Raw genomic sequence first — 16,656 nt, 5'->3', positions numbered from 1 at the left:
CAATGCAAAAGTGCAAAAATGCATCAAAAACACTGTGTGTGAACATAGCCGAAGGTGTGGAGGAGTATTTTTGTTTTTGGTTATTTATTTTGCCTTATATACAAGTCACTACCCTGGAAAGAATGTTCCTTAACATATTTCCCAGGAAAATCCATTTTGGTTTCATTTTTGTATGTTTTATTGTGAGTCCGTAAAAGTGGCGTAATACTGTGACCACGTTGTTGACAGCAGTGAGCGGCTCTGCTACATCCACACTGTAAACCCCTCCTGACCCCACACATAAACTTCAGCTCATCCAGCACCATGACAACCAGCACAGCAGAGTCCTGCATCCACTGAGGCCCCTGATCATGTGACCCCTGACTCCTCCCCTCCTGTGACCTCATCACAGGTCCTGTGTGCACAGAACAGCCATATATGTGGTGGCGGCTCTGCAGGTGGAGGTATGTGGAGATCCCCCATTACTGGGCGCAGGGGGCATTAACCCCTTCAGCACGGAGACTCTTTTGGGGTCTTGTGTTGCCCCTTTATAAGAATCATAAGGTTTTGTTCTGTTTCCTGTAATAGATACATACGACCCAACTATGGAGACAGGAAGGGAGGAAACGTATTGTTCTCATAGTACAGGACCCCTTTACTGGCCCCACAGTGTAATGCCCCCATTATGCCCCTTATGCAGGATGTATGATGCCCCCCACAGTGTAATGCTCCCATTATGCCCCTTATGCAGTATGTATGATGCCCCCACACAGTGTAATGCCCCCATTATGCCCCTTATGCAGTATGTATGATGCCCCCACACAGTGTAATGCCCCCATTATGCCCCTTATGCAGGATGTATGATGCCCCCACACAGTGTAATGCCCCCATTATGCCCCTTATGCAGGATGTATGATGCCCCCACACAGTGTAATGCCCCCATTATGCTCCTTATGCAGTATATATGATGCCCCCACATAGTATAATGTTCCCACAGTACCGCCTGAGGTAATGCAGTTGGAATAAGTCCTCTGGAATTTGTTTTCCCTCTGCCTGCTCCCCTCCATGTATACCCTCGAGCATGTATACATGCATGTAGGGGAGCAGGCTTTACTAGATATCGAGGCTTTGTACAGTAATATACCGCATGAGGATGATATCAGAGGAGTAAGACATTTCTTGAAATCGAGATCAATAGAGTGTAGCAGACATAATGACTTCATGGAGGATCTTTTTAAATTCACTCTTACACATAAGTTCTTTCTTTTTGACAGGAAGTACTTCACCAGCTCAGGGGTACTGCGATGGGGAGCCCCTGTGCCCCATCATATGCTAATCTAGTTTTGAGCTGATGGGAGGAAACCACAATATTCAGGGATGATTATAAGTGGTGGCATCCGTATATTGGGGTATGGTATAGATATATTCAGGACAATTTTATCATCTGGTCAGAGACGAGTGAACAATTTCTTGAATTTGTCAGGGAAATCAACATCAATAGAGTGGGCCTTAGATTTACATCAGAGGTTAATTATAACCAGTTGCCTTTCCTGGATGTACTAATCAAGAAAGAACGGGATGGGACCCTAGGGACACTCATCTACCATAAACCTACAAGCACTAATAAACTATTGAAGTGGGATAGTCACCACCCCATCCCCCAAAAAAAGGAATACCCAAGGGCCAATTTTTACAGTTGAGAAGGAACTGTTCTAATGTCGCAGATTTTAATATACAGGCAATAGACATGAACACCAAATTCAAGGAAAAAGGTATCCACAATACATTTTGAATTTCACACAGTTGTTTGCAGAAAAACGGGAGAGACAGACACTCCTCCATACCTAACCAAGAGAGCAAGAAAAAGATGGGATAACACAAGTAATAGGAACTTGTGACAATCAGAGTGACCGTATCTTTAATATCCTCAGAAAACACTGGGATATACTTGTGGTGGACCCGGACCTGAGGGTGCTGTGTGATCTACTCTCACAATAACTTTCAGAAAGGGTCGTTCAATTAGGGACCGTTTAGTGCATAGTTTCTATAAAAAACCTGCACCCAAGGGGACTTGGTTAGATAGAAGAGTTTGCGGTTTCTTTATATGTGGAGAACGTTGTACATGTAATTGGATGAGACCATGTAAATCTTTCTCGAGTTCCTCCTTTTTCTAGAAGGATTATTCCAACTGTAAAACCTCAGTACTTGTATATATGGCCACATGCACCTGCCCCCTAGATCATGTATGCACGACCAAGAGTTAGTTAGTTAGGAGGGTGGGGGAGAGGGGCATTTGCGCGATACACGCCATGGTCAGGACATCCCATTAGCGAGACACATGAACAGTGTACATAGATGTGAAACCGGAAACATCTCCTTTTGTATCATTGAGATGGTTAATCCCAACGTGAGAGGAGGTGATCACAATAGATGTATCCTCAAAAAGGAAAGTGAGTGGATTTTTAGACATTATTCACTAGCCACTAAGTGACTCAATGAGCAAATTTCCTATGCCTCTTTTGTGTGAATACAGCCCCATTCTGGATTACATTTTTGGATTTTATACTCTACCCATTACTACTCAGTTCCCTGTGAATGAGGTTCACATATTGTTTTACTTCATCGAGATATCTGAGCTTCTATATCAGAATTATTTCTTATCAGTTATATCCCATGTAACGGGTCTGGGAGGTGGAACCACAGAGCAACTATACAAAGGGGCAGTCCTTGTAAGGAAGCGGGTGACACCCAGGGAAGGCGGGCAGGTAGTCACAGCAAGTGACAGGGACAGTCTCTGGGTAGACGGGCAGGTAGTCACGGCAAGTGACAGGGACAGTCTCTGGGTAGAAGGGCAGGTAGTCACGGCAAGTGACAGGGACAGTCTCTGGGTAGAAGGACAGCAGGCAGGTGGCTGGTGAGCGCTTCCACGTGAGCGGGCGAGAGTCTCTGGACAGGCAGGTGGTCACGGCAAGTGACGGCAGAGCCTCCAGGTAGACTAGCAGACAGGTAGCAGGTGGACGCTCCCAGGTGAGCGGGCAAGAGTCTCTGGACAGGCAGGTGGTCACGGCAAGTGACGGCAGAACCTCCAGGTAGGCTAGCAGGCAGGTAGCAGGTGGATGCTCCCAGGTGAGCGGGCAAGAGTCTCTGGACAGGCAGGTGGTCACGGCAAGTGACGGCAGAGCCTCCAGGTAGACTAGCAGACAGGTAGCAGGTGGACGCTCCCAGGTGAGCGGGCAAGAGTCTCTGGACAGGCAGGTGGTCACGGCAAGTGACGGCAGAACCTCCAGGTAGGCTAGCAGGCAGGTAGCAGGTGAGCGCTCCCAGGTGAGCGGGCAAGAGTCTCTGGACAGGCAGGTGGTCACGGCAAGTGACGGCAGAGCCTCCAGGTAGGCTAGCAGGCAGGTAGCAGGTGAGCGCTCCCAGGTGAGCAGGCAAGAGTCTCTGGACAGGCAGGTGGTCACGGCAAGTGACGGCGGAGCCTCCAGGTAGGCTAGCAGACAGGTAGCAGGTGAGCGCTCCCAGGTGAGCGGACAGGCTGGTCCATAGACAGACTGACAGGTGTCGTAACGCAGACCGTCGGGCCACAGGCTTGCAAGCAGGTAAGTGGATATCAGGCAGGTATCAAGCAGGTATCTGGCAGGTGACTGGCAGGTAACAGGCAGGAATCTGGCAGGTGACTGGCAGGTAACTGGTAACGGGACCTGAGGGCTGAAGCAGAGTAAAGGCTTTGCAACAACATTGCTCGGGCACCTCCATCTTGGAGGAGGTGCCTTATATATGGAGAGGTCCTCCGGCCATTGGCCGGGGACTCCTTAGAGCGGCGCGCGCGGCCCCTTTAAGAGAGGGGGAGCGCGCGCGCGCCCTAAGCACAGTAACTGTGGAGGAGCGCGCGCTGCCAGCAGAGCGGGAGGAAGACGCCGGGCACGGAGCGGAGAGGTGAGGGGAACAGCGTCCCTGCCTAGCAGGAGGCAGGGACGCCGACACTACAGTACCCCCCCTTTAGGCCCCCCCTTTTTTAGGCCAGACAGAAATTTACCAAGGATGAGAGGGGCATGTATGTTCTCCCGGGGCTCCCACGTTCTCTCCTCAGGACCAAACCCCTTCCAATCTACTAGAAAAAAGGTCTTTTTTCTTACCCTTTTGGTGGCCAGAATGTTCTCTACCTCAAACTCGCTTTCAGCGAAAACCGGAGCAGGAGGCGTACCTGTAGACTTGGAAAAAGAGTTAAGTACCACGGGTTTGAGGAGAGATACATGGAAGGAGTTAGGGATTCGCAAGTTGGCCGGGAGTTTCAATTTATAGGCCACCGGGTTGATCTGTTTGATAACCTCCAGTGGGCCGATGAACCGAGGCCCTAACTTGTAGGAAGGAATCTTGAGCCGGACATACTTGGACGAGAGCCAGACTTTATCTCCAGGACGGAATTGTGGAGGATCCAGGCGTTTTTTGTCAGCGTGTTTTTTCATCCGCTCGGACGACTGAAGGAGTGCGGATCGGGTACTCTCCCAAATGGAGGAAAATTTGCTAACGAGAGATTCCGCAGCCGGATTGTCCACCGAGGTGGAGACGGGAAATGGGATCCGAGGATGCTGACCGAAGACTACAAAAAACGGGGATTTGGAGGAAGATTCGCTCTCGTGATTATTGTAAGAGAATTCGGCCCATGGTTGGAGATCCACCCAGTCTGAATGGTGGGCATTAACGAAGTGCCGGAGGTAACTGGTCAGGATCTGATTGATCCGCTCCACTTGACCATTGGACTGTGGGTGGTAAGCGGAGGATAAGTCCAGGGTGATGTCTAGCAGCTTACATGTGGCTCTCCAGAAGCGTGAGGTGAACTGCAGGCCATGGAGATGGAAGATGTGGCGGATAAAGTCTTTAGCCAGCTCGGGTGCAGACGGGAGGCCTGGCAGGGGAATGAAATGAGCCATTTTGGAAAAGCGGTCAGCGACCACCCAAATGACCGTACAACCGTCAGAGACAGGGAGATCTGTTATGAAGTCCATAGCTATATGCTGCCAGGGGGCAGCAGGTACTGGAAGAGGAAGGAGGCAACCGGCTGGCAGGTGTCTCGGAACCTTGTTGCGGGCGCAGGACACACAGGCCGAAACAAAGTCTATTACGTCCTTGTGCAGGGTAGGCCACCAGTAGTGCCGGGTAATAAGCTGGAGGGTCTTTTTCTGACCGGCGTGGCCAGCTAGCTTAGACGAGTGACCCCAGTGTAGGATCTTCTCCCGATCAGGTACCGTTACGAACGTCTTACCAGGAGGGAGAAGATTTAGACTCACGGGGGCCACCTGCATTACTCTGGCGGGATCGATGATGTGTTTAGGCTCCTCCTCAAGATCAGACACCAGGAAGGATCGGGACAAGGCGTCAGCTTTGATGTTTTTGTCAGCCGGGCGAAAATGAAGAACGAAATCAAAGCGGGCAAAAAACAAGGACCACCGGGCTTGGCGCGGGTTAAGTCTCTGGGCGTTCTGGAGATAGGCCAAGTTCTTGTGGTCTGTGTAAATTATTACCGGGTGAAGAGCCCCCTCGAGCAGGTAACGCCACTCCTCCAGTGCCAGCTTAATGGCCAATAATTCTCGGTCTCCTATAGAATAATTGTGCTCAGAAGAGGAGAAGAGTTTGGAGAAAAGCCGCAGGTTACCATTCTTCCGGAAGATGATTTTTGGGTAAGTACCGCCCCGGCTCCGGAGGAGGAAGCGTCAACTTCTAGGAAGAATTGTTTGTTGCCGTCCGGACGATGCAGCACCAGGGCGGAGGAGAAAGCCTGTTTTAAGGAAAGAAAGGCTTCCTCTGCTTCGGGCAGCCATTCTCTGGGATTAGTACCCTTACGGGTGAGCACAGAGATAGGGGCAGTCCGGGAAGAGAAGTGCGGTATGAAGAGGCGGTAATAGTTGGCGAAGCCCAGGAACCGCTGAATAGCCTTCAACCCGTCTGGTCGGGGCCACTTCTGGATGGCAGACAGTTTCTCAGGATCCATTTGTAGGCCGGTCTGAGAGATTATGTAGCCCAGAAATGGAAGAGAGGTCTGCACAAAGATGCACTTCTCATATTTAGCGTAGAGGTGGTTCTGCCTGAGCCTGAGCAGGACCTGACGAACATCCCTCGGGTGAGTAGGAAGGTCCGGAGAGAAGACCAAGATGTCGTCCAGGTACACCACCACGCAGGAGTAGAGAAGGTCACGGAAGATGTCATTGACCAACTCTTGAAAGACGGTAGGAGCGTTACAGAGACCGAAGGGCATTACAAGGTACTCATATTGGCCGTCCCGGGTTTTGAATGCCGTCTTCCACTCATCCCCCTGATGGATACGGACCAGGTTATACGCCCCACGGAGATCCAGTTTGGTGAAGATTCTAGCCCCCCTCAGACGGTCAAATAATTCAGGAATGAGCGGGAGGGGGTATTTATTCTTCACTGTAATCTGGTTAAGGCCTCTATAATCTATACATGGACGGAGTAAGCCGTCCTTCTTTTTGACGAAGAAGAAGCCTGCTCCCGCCGGGGAGGTAGATTTCCGGATAAATCCCCGGGCCAGATTCTCCTCAATATATTCTGACATGGACCGGGTCTCTGCAGCGGACAAAGGGTAGATACGCCCACGGGGAGGAGTAGAGCCGGGTATCAGGTCGACGGGCAGTCGTATGGTCTATGAGGGGGTAATGTCTCTGCTTCTTTTTTATTGAAGACATCCGCATAAGACCAATAGGGAACCGGTAGACCGGGTAGATTGACTGGGGTAGGAGAAGGACGAGCAGGATGAACGGGAACTAGACAAGTCTTATGGCAGTCCTGTCCCCAGCGAAGGACTTCTCCGGTCTGCCAGTCAAGCACGGGTGCATGTTTCTGGAGCCAAGGTAGGCCTAGCAAGAGTGCGTGAGAGAGTCCAGGCAGAACATGAAAGGAGATGCTCTCAGAATGCAGCATTCCCACCTGTAGAGTTAGAGATTCGGTGATGAGTTGGATGGGATGTGGTAAGAGGCCCCCATCCACGGCGGCGACAGATAAAGGTACGGCCAGAGGTTTGGTGGGAATGCGGTATTTTTCTACCAGGGATTGAGAGATGAGATTTCCAGCAGCTCCTGAGTCAAGTTCAAAATAGCGGTTCTCTCCGCAGATGATAGAGACTGACAGCATCAGGGATGGAGAGGGTTTACTTTTGTCTAGGGCGACCTCTCTGAGCGATCCTAGACACAGGCGTTTCCCGACCTCTCTGGGCAGGAACGGATCCGGTGCTCCTTACTGCCACAGTAGAAGCAGCTCCCCTCGGCACAGCGTAAGTCTTGACGGGTTTTGACCATCTTGGTCTGGTCGACCTGCATAGGCTCAGGTGAGTGTGCCTGGGGAGTAACGGAGGGAGTGACGGGTTTCTGGAAGGTAGGGGCTAGACGTGGAAACCTCCTCTCACGGGTGACCTCTTTGGCGCGCTCCTGGAACCGGATGTCAATCCGGGTGGCAAGTGTTATTAAGTCGTCGAGAGTGGTAGGAATGTCCCGACCGGCGAGTTCATCTTTAATACGGCCGGACAGACCCTCCCAGAAGACAGACACCAGGACGTCATTATCCCAGGCCAGCTCCGAAGCAAGGGTACGGAACCGTATGGCATATTGACCCATGGTGAGATTTCCTTGATGGAGGCGTAGCAGAGATGATGCGGATGAGGTCTTCCGCCCGGGTTCGTCGAAGACTTTCCGGAAAGCCGTGAGAAAGGCTGGCAGGTCGGACACCAGGGGGTCTCCTCTCTCCCATAGAGGATTTAGCCAAGCCAGTGCCTCCCCCATGAGATGGGACATAAAGAAGGCTACTTTGGCCCGGTCGGAGATAAACTGGTGGGACAGGAGTTCAAAGTGCAGGGTGCACTGGTTTATGAAGCCCCGAGCTTGAGCGGGATCGCCTCCAAAGCGAGGAGGTGCAGAAAGCCGGGGTCCGGGGCAGGATACCATGGTATTGGTGGGCAGCGGCGCTGCCGGGTTGCGAGTCATGACACTATCGGTGGTTGCTGGTGGAGCAGTCAGAGTGTCCAGGCGAGAGTTGACATTCCGCAGGTGACTCAGGATGGACTCCTGTTGGGACCTCTGCCGGGACAGTTCATGAAATAGGTCCGAGAGCGAGGGAGCTTGGGTGCCACCGGGTTCCATGGCCCGAGCAAACTGTAACGGGTCTGGGAGGTGGAACCACAGAGCAACTATACAAAGGGGCAGTCCTTGTAAGGAAGCGGGTGACACCCAGGGAAGGCGGGCAGGTAGTCACGGCAAGTGACAGGGACAGTCTCTGGGTAGAAGGGCAGGTAGTCACGGCAAGTGACAGGGACAGTCTCTGGGTAGAAGGACAGCAGGCAGGTGGCTGGTGAGCGTTCCCAGGTGAGCGGGCGAGAGTCTCTGGACAGGCAGGTGGTCACGGCAAGTGACGGCAGAACCTCCAGGTAGACTAGCAGACAGGTAGCAGGTGGATGCTCCCAGGTGAGCGGGCAAGAGTCTCTGGACAGGCAGGTGGTCACGGCAAGTGACGGCAGAGCCTCCAGGTAGACTAGCAGACAGGTAGCAGGTGGACGCTCCCAGGTGAGCGGGCAAGAGTCTCTGGACAGGCAGGTGGTCACGGCAAGTGACGGCAGAACCTCCAGGTAGGCTAGCAGGCAGGTAGCAGGTGAGCGCTCCCAGGTGAGCGGGCAAGAGTCTCTGGACAGGCAGGTGGTCACGGCAAGTGACGGCGGAGCCTCCAGGTAGGCTAGCAGGCAGGTAGCAGGTGAGCGCTCCCAGGTGAGCGGACAGGCTGGTCCATAGACAGACTGACAGGTGTCGGAACGCAGACCGTCGGAACGCAGGCTTGCAAGCAGGTAAGTGGATATCAGGCAGGTATCAAGCAGGTATCTGGCAGGTGACTGGCAGGTAACAAGCAGGAATCTGGCAGGTGACTGGCAGGTAACTGGTAACGGGACCTGAGGGCTGAAGCAGAGTGAAGGCTTTGCAACAACATTGCTCGGGCACCTCCATCTTGGAGGAGGTGCCTTATATATGGAGAGGTCCTCCGGCCATTGGCCGGGGACTCCTTAGAGCGGCGCGCGCGGCCCCTTTAAGAGAGGGGGGGCGTGCGCGCCCTAAGCACAGTGACCGGGGAGGAGCGCGCGCTGCCAGCAGAGCGGGAGGAAGACGCAGGGCACGGAGCGGAGAGGTCAGGGGAACAGCATCCCTGCCTAGCAGGAGGCAGGGACGCCGACGCTACATCCCACTTATACTATTTAGTAACTAACAAGTGTGGTGTTCCTCGTGTATCTCTAATTATGCAATAGGGGTGAAATTTGGCCATTTAGGAATATTTTTTGGGCCACCATCCCATATTTTATGAAGTGATAAAGTAGATCTACATGCCTATTGCATGATGGGAGGATGTGAAATACTTGTTTTTAGTCTCCCTTGACGCTGATCTCAGATAGAGGACTTTTCTATATTGCTGGAACGCAACCCAAATTCATTATGTGCTCCGGAGTGGAACGCATGCACAGTCGTACATAGGAGACTGTAATGCTCTCTGGCATAGAATACACACATCCAGGAGTGCACAATCGCTGACAATGACCCTAGATGCGCTCTGGCATGGAGTGCATAACTACGGGCATGCGCAGTCACGGGTACGAGTGGCGCGGCGGCAATCAGTTTATCTGCCGTTTCAGTGTAAAGCGCGTCACTTCCAGACATGCACACTAGGGGATGGACATTATCGGACCTCGAGCGCATGAGAAGTAGCGCAGGTGCAGTACATTATTATAGACAGACTCCATTCTATATATCCTATGACAATTCACCTCTAGGAATAGGAATGGGTCTCCTAGTCTGGGAGGGGTTTTGGATGAAGTGGGATATTTATACATGGACACCTGACTATTAGACACACTATGCTGAACATCATGAATTATCATCCCTGTATCAAGACTCCTGATGAACCTGTTGGATAAACGCATTGAGGCGGATTATTGAAACATTCTCTGAGTACCATACCCTTTCCTTTATATATACCTTGAGACATATCTGATCCTATTTAATGTATCAGTGTATTTTTTGATATATATATCAGAGTTAACCAGGGAGTCTGACGGACAGCCATCAGTGAGCAGAGGCGCAATTGTCATTCCTTAGTGTGCCAACCTGCGCGGTTAGGCAGTATCAGCTTTGTTTAGATACAGGATAGGGTTAGGTAGTGACTGTATCAATTATTCAGCAGCATCATTGCTTACATCTGTTTATATACATCCACAACAAGCCATCGGGCTCCCTCTCCTTCCCCATCATCACAATTTCAGCGACATCCACATTCCCATGACGGTGATACCATTGAATAGAATAGTGAATCAGGAGTTGAAAGCTCCCTGATCCACCATTCAGCATTTGTCTGTGAGTCTGAGACTCCGTGCACAGCAGGCACAAAGACGTCACTACATCACGGCTGTATTGTGGAGACTCGGTTTGACCAAGGTTTCTGACCTTAATTAGCCGCTGTGTTTTTGCTGCCAAGAGATGCAGAAACGTTGCCGAAATTTCTGCAGCAAATACTCAATGTGCGCACATACCTTAGGGTTATGGCTTGTTCACTATCATCATAAGGAAAGGCCAGGTGATGGAAATTTCCCAGATTTATAAAAACCTCCTCTAACCTTGTGCCATTAAAACGCAGCCTTGGGTTCTTCTAAACAGCTGCCCAGCACTCTGAAAATGAAAATGGTGGAGGCCACAAAGCAGGAGAAGGCTATAAGAAGATAGCAAAGCGTTTTCAATTTACCCTTTGTTACAGGGCGGTATTCCGTATATTAATTATTAATGCCAGCCTTGACTGTCAATAACCAATATCCGGCTAATACCTCACATGTTACGTACTCTGATTCCCTTGCTATAAACTATACTGAACGGCGACTAACTGAGATGAAACCGTGTATCAATGAAAGATATTTATTACACACAAGTCTTCAGTTATTATACTACTAATTACCGCACTATCACAGTACAAATAATAATATATAATTAGCCCCACAATAACCTAATTATACTTCCCACCCACTTACCTAAAAACATACATACATTAATAAGAGTCCACCGCCCATCACTAACTATCCCTACGGAGAACAAGGGGTTAATAGCAGCGATATTTAGCAGAGTCCAGGTACTGTGAGGCTGAAGATCCTGCTTGAGGGTGACCACAGTTGCTTGATGGTAGGAGAGGGGGTGCTGCAGCCAGAAGGAACGCTGGGGTCGTGTGGGGTGAAGAGAGGCAGAAGATCAGGTCAGAAGGTGAGCAGCAGAGTGTGACAGGCTGCCCACTGCGGCACATAGGGAGGACATGGAGAGAGGAGGAGGGGGCCATGGATGAAGGGGCTGCTGCAGAGAACAGTGCAGGACGGGAGCAGGGCTGAGGCTGGAGAGCAGAGGAGATGAAGGGACTGCAGGCAAAGGATGACACAGAGAGGAGGAGGAGGCCATGGATGAAGGGGCTGCTGCGGAGTATAATGCAGGACGGGAGCAGGGCTGAGGCTGGAGAGCAGAGGAGATGAAGGGACTGCGGGCAAAGGATGACACAGAGAGGAGGAGGGGGCAGGGCCGGCGTCAGCACCCGGCGTACCCGGGCAAGTGCCGGGGCCCTGGAAAATCAGAGGGGCCCACCGCCCACTCACTGTCGGGGCCCTGGCCGCTTCCTCGGCACCTGTTCAGGGACGCAGGCGCTGCTTGATTGCCGGCACTCCCCCCAGACACGGCCGCGCGCTGTCCGGCTGTGTCTGCTAGTAATGACGCGGCAGGGTCGACGGCACTGCACCTTTAATTGTGCTTGTGTGTCGCCCCTGCCGCGTCATTACTAGCAGACACAGCCGGACAGCGCGCGGCCATGTCGGGGGGAGTGCCAGCAATCAAACACCGTCGGAGCGGAGGTCCTGCACAGATGGGCGGGAGGGGCCCGGACCCGACCGCAAGTGGGCCCCTCTGATGTTCCAGGGCCATGAAGTCTGTGACACGCCGGGGGCCCTGCACTGCCCCATACCTGAGGAGCTGCTGGACAGGACACTGGACCGGGGACAGGTGAGTGAGGCTTCCCCAATCCCCATATTAAAAATATTTGCAATGGGTCTGTGTGAGTGCATGTATGTGAATGTCAGTGTGTATGACTGTGTATATATATTTGTCTGTTTTATATATGTCTTTAAGAATTTTTGTAAAAATGTGTGTATGTCTGTATGTGTACATATCTGTGTACCGTGTGTGTGTGCGTGCATGTGTCTGCGTACCGTGTGTGCGTGCATGTGTCTGCGTACCGTGTGTGCGTGCATATGTCTGCGTACCGTGTGTGCGTGCATATGTCTGCGTACCGTTTGTGCGTGGATATGTCTGCGTACCGTGTGTGCGTGCATATGTCTGCGTACCGTGTGTGCGTGCATATGTCTGCGTACCGTGTGTGCGCGTGTCTGCATATGTGAAGGATGAGGGGGCAGGCTGGGCCCTGTGTACTATATATATATATATATATATTTCTCCGCCGTATCTCTGCATCATGAATCGTGGTATGTGTTAAAAGGGCCCACTGAGACTCTTTCGCCCGGGGCCCAGAAAAACCTGGAGCCGGCCCTGGGAGGGGGCCATGGATGAAGGGGCTGCTGCGGAGTACAATGCAGGACGGGAGCAGGGCTGAGGCTGGAGAGCAGAGGAGATGAAGGGACTGCGGGCAAAGGATGACACAGAGAGGAGGAGAGGGCCATGGATGAAGGGGCTGCTGCGGAGTACAATGCAGGATGGGAGCAGGGCTGAGGCTGGAGAGCAGAGGAAATGAAGGGACTGCGGGCAGAGGATGACACAGAGAGGAGGAGTGGGCCATGGATGAAGGGGCTGCTACTTAGTACAGTGCACGATGGGTGCAGGGCTGAGGCTGGAGAGCAGAGGAGATGAAGGGACTGCGGGCAGAGGATGACACAGAGAGGAGGAGGGGGCCATGGATGAAGGGGCTGCTGCGGAGTACAGTGCAGGACAGGAGCAGGGCTGAGGCTGGAGAGCAGAGGAGATGAAGGGACTGTGGGCAAAGGATGACACAGAGAGGAGGAGCGGAACATGGATGAAGGGGCTACTGCGGAGTACAGTGCAGGACGGGAGCAGGGCTGAAGCTGGAGAGCAGAGGAGATGAAGGGACTGCGTGCAAAGGATGACACAGAGAGGAGGAGGAGGCCATGGATGAAGGGGCTGCTGCGGAGTACAGTGCAGGACGGGAGCAGGGCTGAGGCTGGAGAGCAGAGGAGATGAAGGGACTGCAGGCAGAGGATGACACAGAGAGGAGGAGCGGAACATGGATGAAGGGGCTGCTGCGGAGTACAGTGCAGGACGGGAGCAGGGCTGAGGCTGGAGAGCAGAGGAGATGAAGGGACTGCGGGCAAAGGATGACACGTGGAGCTAGAGAGGAACAGAAGCAGGTCAGGTGGAGGCCGGCAGGGAAGTAGAAGAGTAGAGCGTGCAAGCACTGCAGTTCTGCCATAACCTCTGCCCTCCTCCTGGCGTGCATGTGACGCGCCCCCTGGGCCAGTGCTGTAGGGGATACCCGGAGCCGGATCTCGATGGGGGTAGTAGTCCTTGTGGCGGTGACCCGGTCCGTGCCCAGGGTGTCAAACTAAGTGGCAGTCTATGGCAGTAGATGTTAACTTGATTGTCGACTACGCCACCCGTTGAGTGCGGCTTTGAAGCCGCCGCTGCAGAGCAGTCCGCTGAGGCCGGTGGTATATGTGCAGCAGGGATGGTATAACCCCCAACGGGAGGGGTATGGCCTCAGGGCAGCAGGTGTAGATGGTGGGGGTTGTGACGGTGCAGTAAGAAGACTCAGAGTCGGGAGATGCAGTTCAGGGTTTTTACTTACTGGTGTTCTTTTAGTCACTCTGGCCTTGAGTGACCACCCGAGCCGTGCTGCGTCGACCAGGTCCTGGACTCGGCCAACCCCCAGGCAATTCCGGAGCGTGGTTCTGAGCTCCTTTCTGACTCTCCCTTCCTCTGGCCGTTCCCACCAGGGATCCACTTTTGGCCGGCTCCCTCGGGTCTCTTGGTGGTCAACCCTCCTCTGGGCTCCCTGACCCTATACTTGGTGTGCCTTTCTAGTGGATTTGGTGAGGGTCGTGGCAGATCCTGACCACGACCTCCGGTTCCTGGCTAAGGTTTGTTTTGGCCTCTGCCAGCTTGGGATCCGGTACCCTTGTCCGCCAACCCTTCACCCTTCTGTCCTTATTCTGGGATCTTGGGGTTCTCTTCCTGTTTCCTCTCTGGGTCCTTCCTACTCCTCTCTCTCTCTCTGCAGGCTCTGTTCTGGAGCTGGGCCCAGCCGGAGCCACGGCTCCCTGTCAGCCCTCCTGGCCGAGCTCCTCTGCTCTGCTCAGGCTCTCCTAGACTCTTCTTCTCCCAGACTCTTCTTCTCCCTGCAACTAGATGGTGCCCACCTTATATATTCCCTCTATGTGTGAGCTCAGGTGACCAGCACCCAATGAGCTCCTATCTTTACCCAGACTACTCCCCCTATCTGCCCCTACACTACTGGGATGTTCCACCCCCCTCCCACTCCAGCCAGGGACAGACGCTGTCGTACCTGCACATATACTGGTGGGAGTACCGTCGTTCTGTCCCCCGGAAATGGGATGTATGTAGTGCATGCAGCCTACTAGCTCAGTTCCACACTCCATCCTTACCCGGGAGTGGAATACCACACCTCTGGCTTGAGGTGTAATACCCCTGTAGCAGCCGAGTCCTCAGGGTGCTACATTCCCCCCTGGTAAACCACAGCACGTCCTCGGGCTGTAAAGGAATAAAAACATCCACAAACATACAAATTTTTTTTCAAAAACATCGTAAACATACAAAACACTATATATATCATCAGCATAAAACTTTTCATATAAAACTTTTCATAGTAAACATTCTTGTTCCTCCGGCCACGGTGCAACTTGCGACCGGGTAAAGTGCAACAGTCTCTTCAAGAAAAACACAGCTTTCCTATAAAACCAGTAGGGGGCGCCTTAGAAAGCGCAACTATATACAAGGGGAGGTATGGCCGCTCTCAGTCCTCGACCAGTGGGATTAAGGAAGGAATGACCGCTCTCAGTCCTCGGTCAGTGGGAAGAAGGAACATACGGGTAACAGTTTAATTTGCTGGTCCCAACGGGGACTATAATGGTAACAGTTCCTGTACCCCGACGGGTAACTATGCACAGTTCTTTTTACCGTACTCTAGTAACGGCGTCCTCCTGATGCTTCCTCCCTGTACTCCTCAGACCCGTCCGGGTCCTCTTGCTCCTCCTGACACCTCAGCTCTTCCTCTGTCAAACGGTGTACATGAAGGGCATAGGGTCCTTTGGCACATTGGTGCCGGGTGAATGTGACCTCGTCACCCAGGTATAGGTCACGACCTCTGTGTCCCTCCGGTAGGTGGGACTCGACATCTCTTCTGGTCACGAAGACGTCGCCGGGGGTGTGATGATCTCTGATGAAGCCCCAACTGTGCTGCAACTGGAATTTAATTACAGTCCCGGTGGCACGGGGACCGTGGGCTGCACGGGGGTTCCTTCGGGTCCGGCTCTTTTGTTCTGCACTTTTTATTTGCAGCCGCTGCTCACGGACCCGCCTCTCTCTTCGTTCTTGGTCAAAGACGTCCAACTGCTGGCGGCAGCACTCCGCACGCTCAGCTGCGGCCGCCTGGGTCTCCTGAGTGAACCCGATGAGGTCTCCTCCTGCGGGGTCCCACTCGAACTGCGCCTCCTCTAACGAGAGCGGGGTCATCTTGACGGGCGCCGGAGCCGGGATCAGGGGCTCATCCAGGGGTCTTTCTTTCCGGAGTCGGGGCTGGTGGTACTCCGGTGGCCACACAAAGGGCTGCCCATCCGGGCAAGTGTGCTGGGCAAATAGGTCTTCACCCAGGTGTGGCGCTGTGGACGTTGAGAGCGCGGTGGTGGTGGCGGCGCCCGGGTTCACCAGGCCTTGCGACCAGGCTTGGGGCACCCTGAATGTAAAGGGCACCGTGAAGACGGCGGCGCCCGGGGTTACTTGGCCCAGCGACCAGGCCGGTGGCTCAGTGGGGGTGGAGGGCGCTGTTGGCACTGTGGCGCCCGGGGGCACTCGGCCTTGCGACCAGGCCGGTGGCGTCTCCTGCTTGGCCGCGCTCAGGGTTGAGGCGCGTGACGTCACAGGGGGCGTGGCCGCGGCTTCTGTTTGAGGCCTAGTCGGGAGCGGTGACGGTGCAACGACGGGCACGGCAGGGGAAATTTCGGGCTCTGCGACGGGGAGCTGGGGCAGGCTCACGGCTTCTCGGCTCGGGGTAGTGACGTCCCCTTTACCTGCCTCCGTTTCTTTAGCTCCTTCCTCGGCGTCGTCTCCGGCCTTGATTCCTCCTGCACCATCCTCAGAGGCGGTCTGACTCCTCATCTCGGGTGGCGTGCTCCGCTGGCGGGTTCCAGCCTGCAGGGCCATCTCTCTGCTCCACTCCGTCAGCGTTTCTCGCTGCACCTGGGCCATCCTCCGTGCGAGGCGCTCCAGCTCGGTCTGCGCACACTCCCGGTCTCGGGGGAGCTGTGCCAGGATCTCCACCAGGCCTAGTGGGGTTGTCGCTTGCAGCAGGCTCCTGACCACAGGGTCGGTGCTGCCTGACTCTCCCTCCATCTCCGGGTGCGACTTCTCC

General features: G+C 53.6%; 1 protein-coding gene across 1 annotated transcript in view; it reads left to right on the top strand.

Annotated features, from left to right (window-relative positions):
- Nucleotides 1-358: 358 nt before the first annotated feature.
- LOC141176123 (uncharacterized) overlaps nt 359-16,656 on the top strand; it is an 85,098-nt gene continuing 68,800 nt past the window's right edge. The window contains exon 1 of the mRNA XM_073660117.1: nt 359-443. The gene's annotated coding sequence lies outside the window, so the exon portion shown is untranslated. The remainder of the gene's footprint in view (nt 444-16,656) is intronic.

This window comes from Phyllobates terribilis, unplaced genomic scaffold, assembly GCF_046119375.1.
Source record: "Phyllobates terribilis strain yellow unplaced genomic scaffold, ASM4611937v1 Scaffold_17__1_contigs__length_24005725, whole genome shotgun sequence".
Classification (NCBI taxonomy): domain Eukaryota; kingdom Metazoa; phylum Chordata; class Amphibia; order Anura; family Dendrobatidae; genus Phyllobates; species Phyllobates terribilis.
This window is presented reverse-complemented; position numbering and strand designations above follow the sequence as displayed.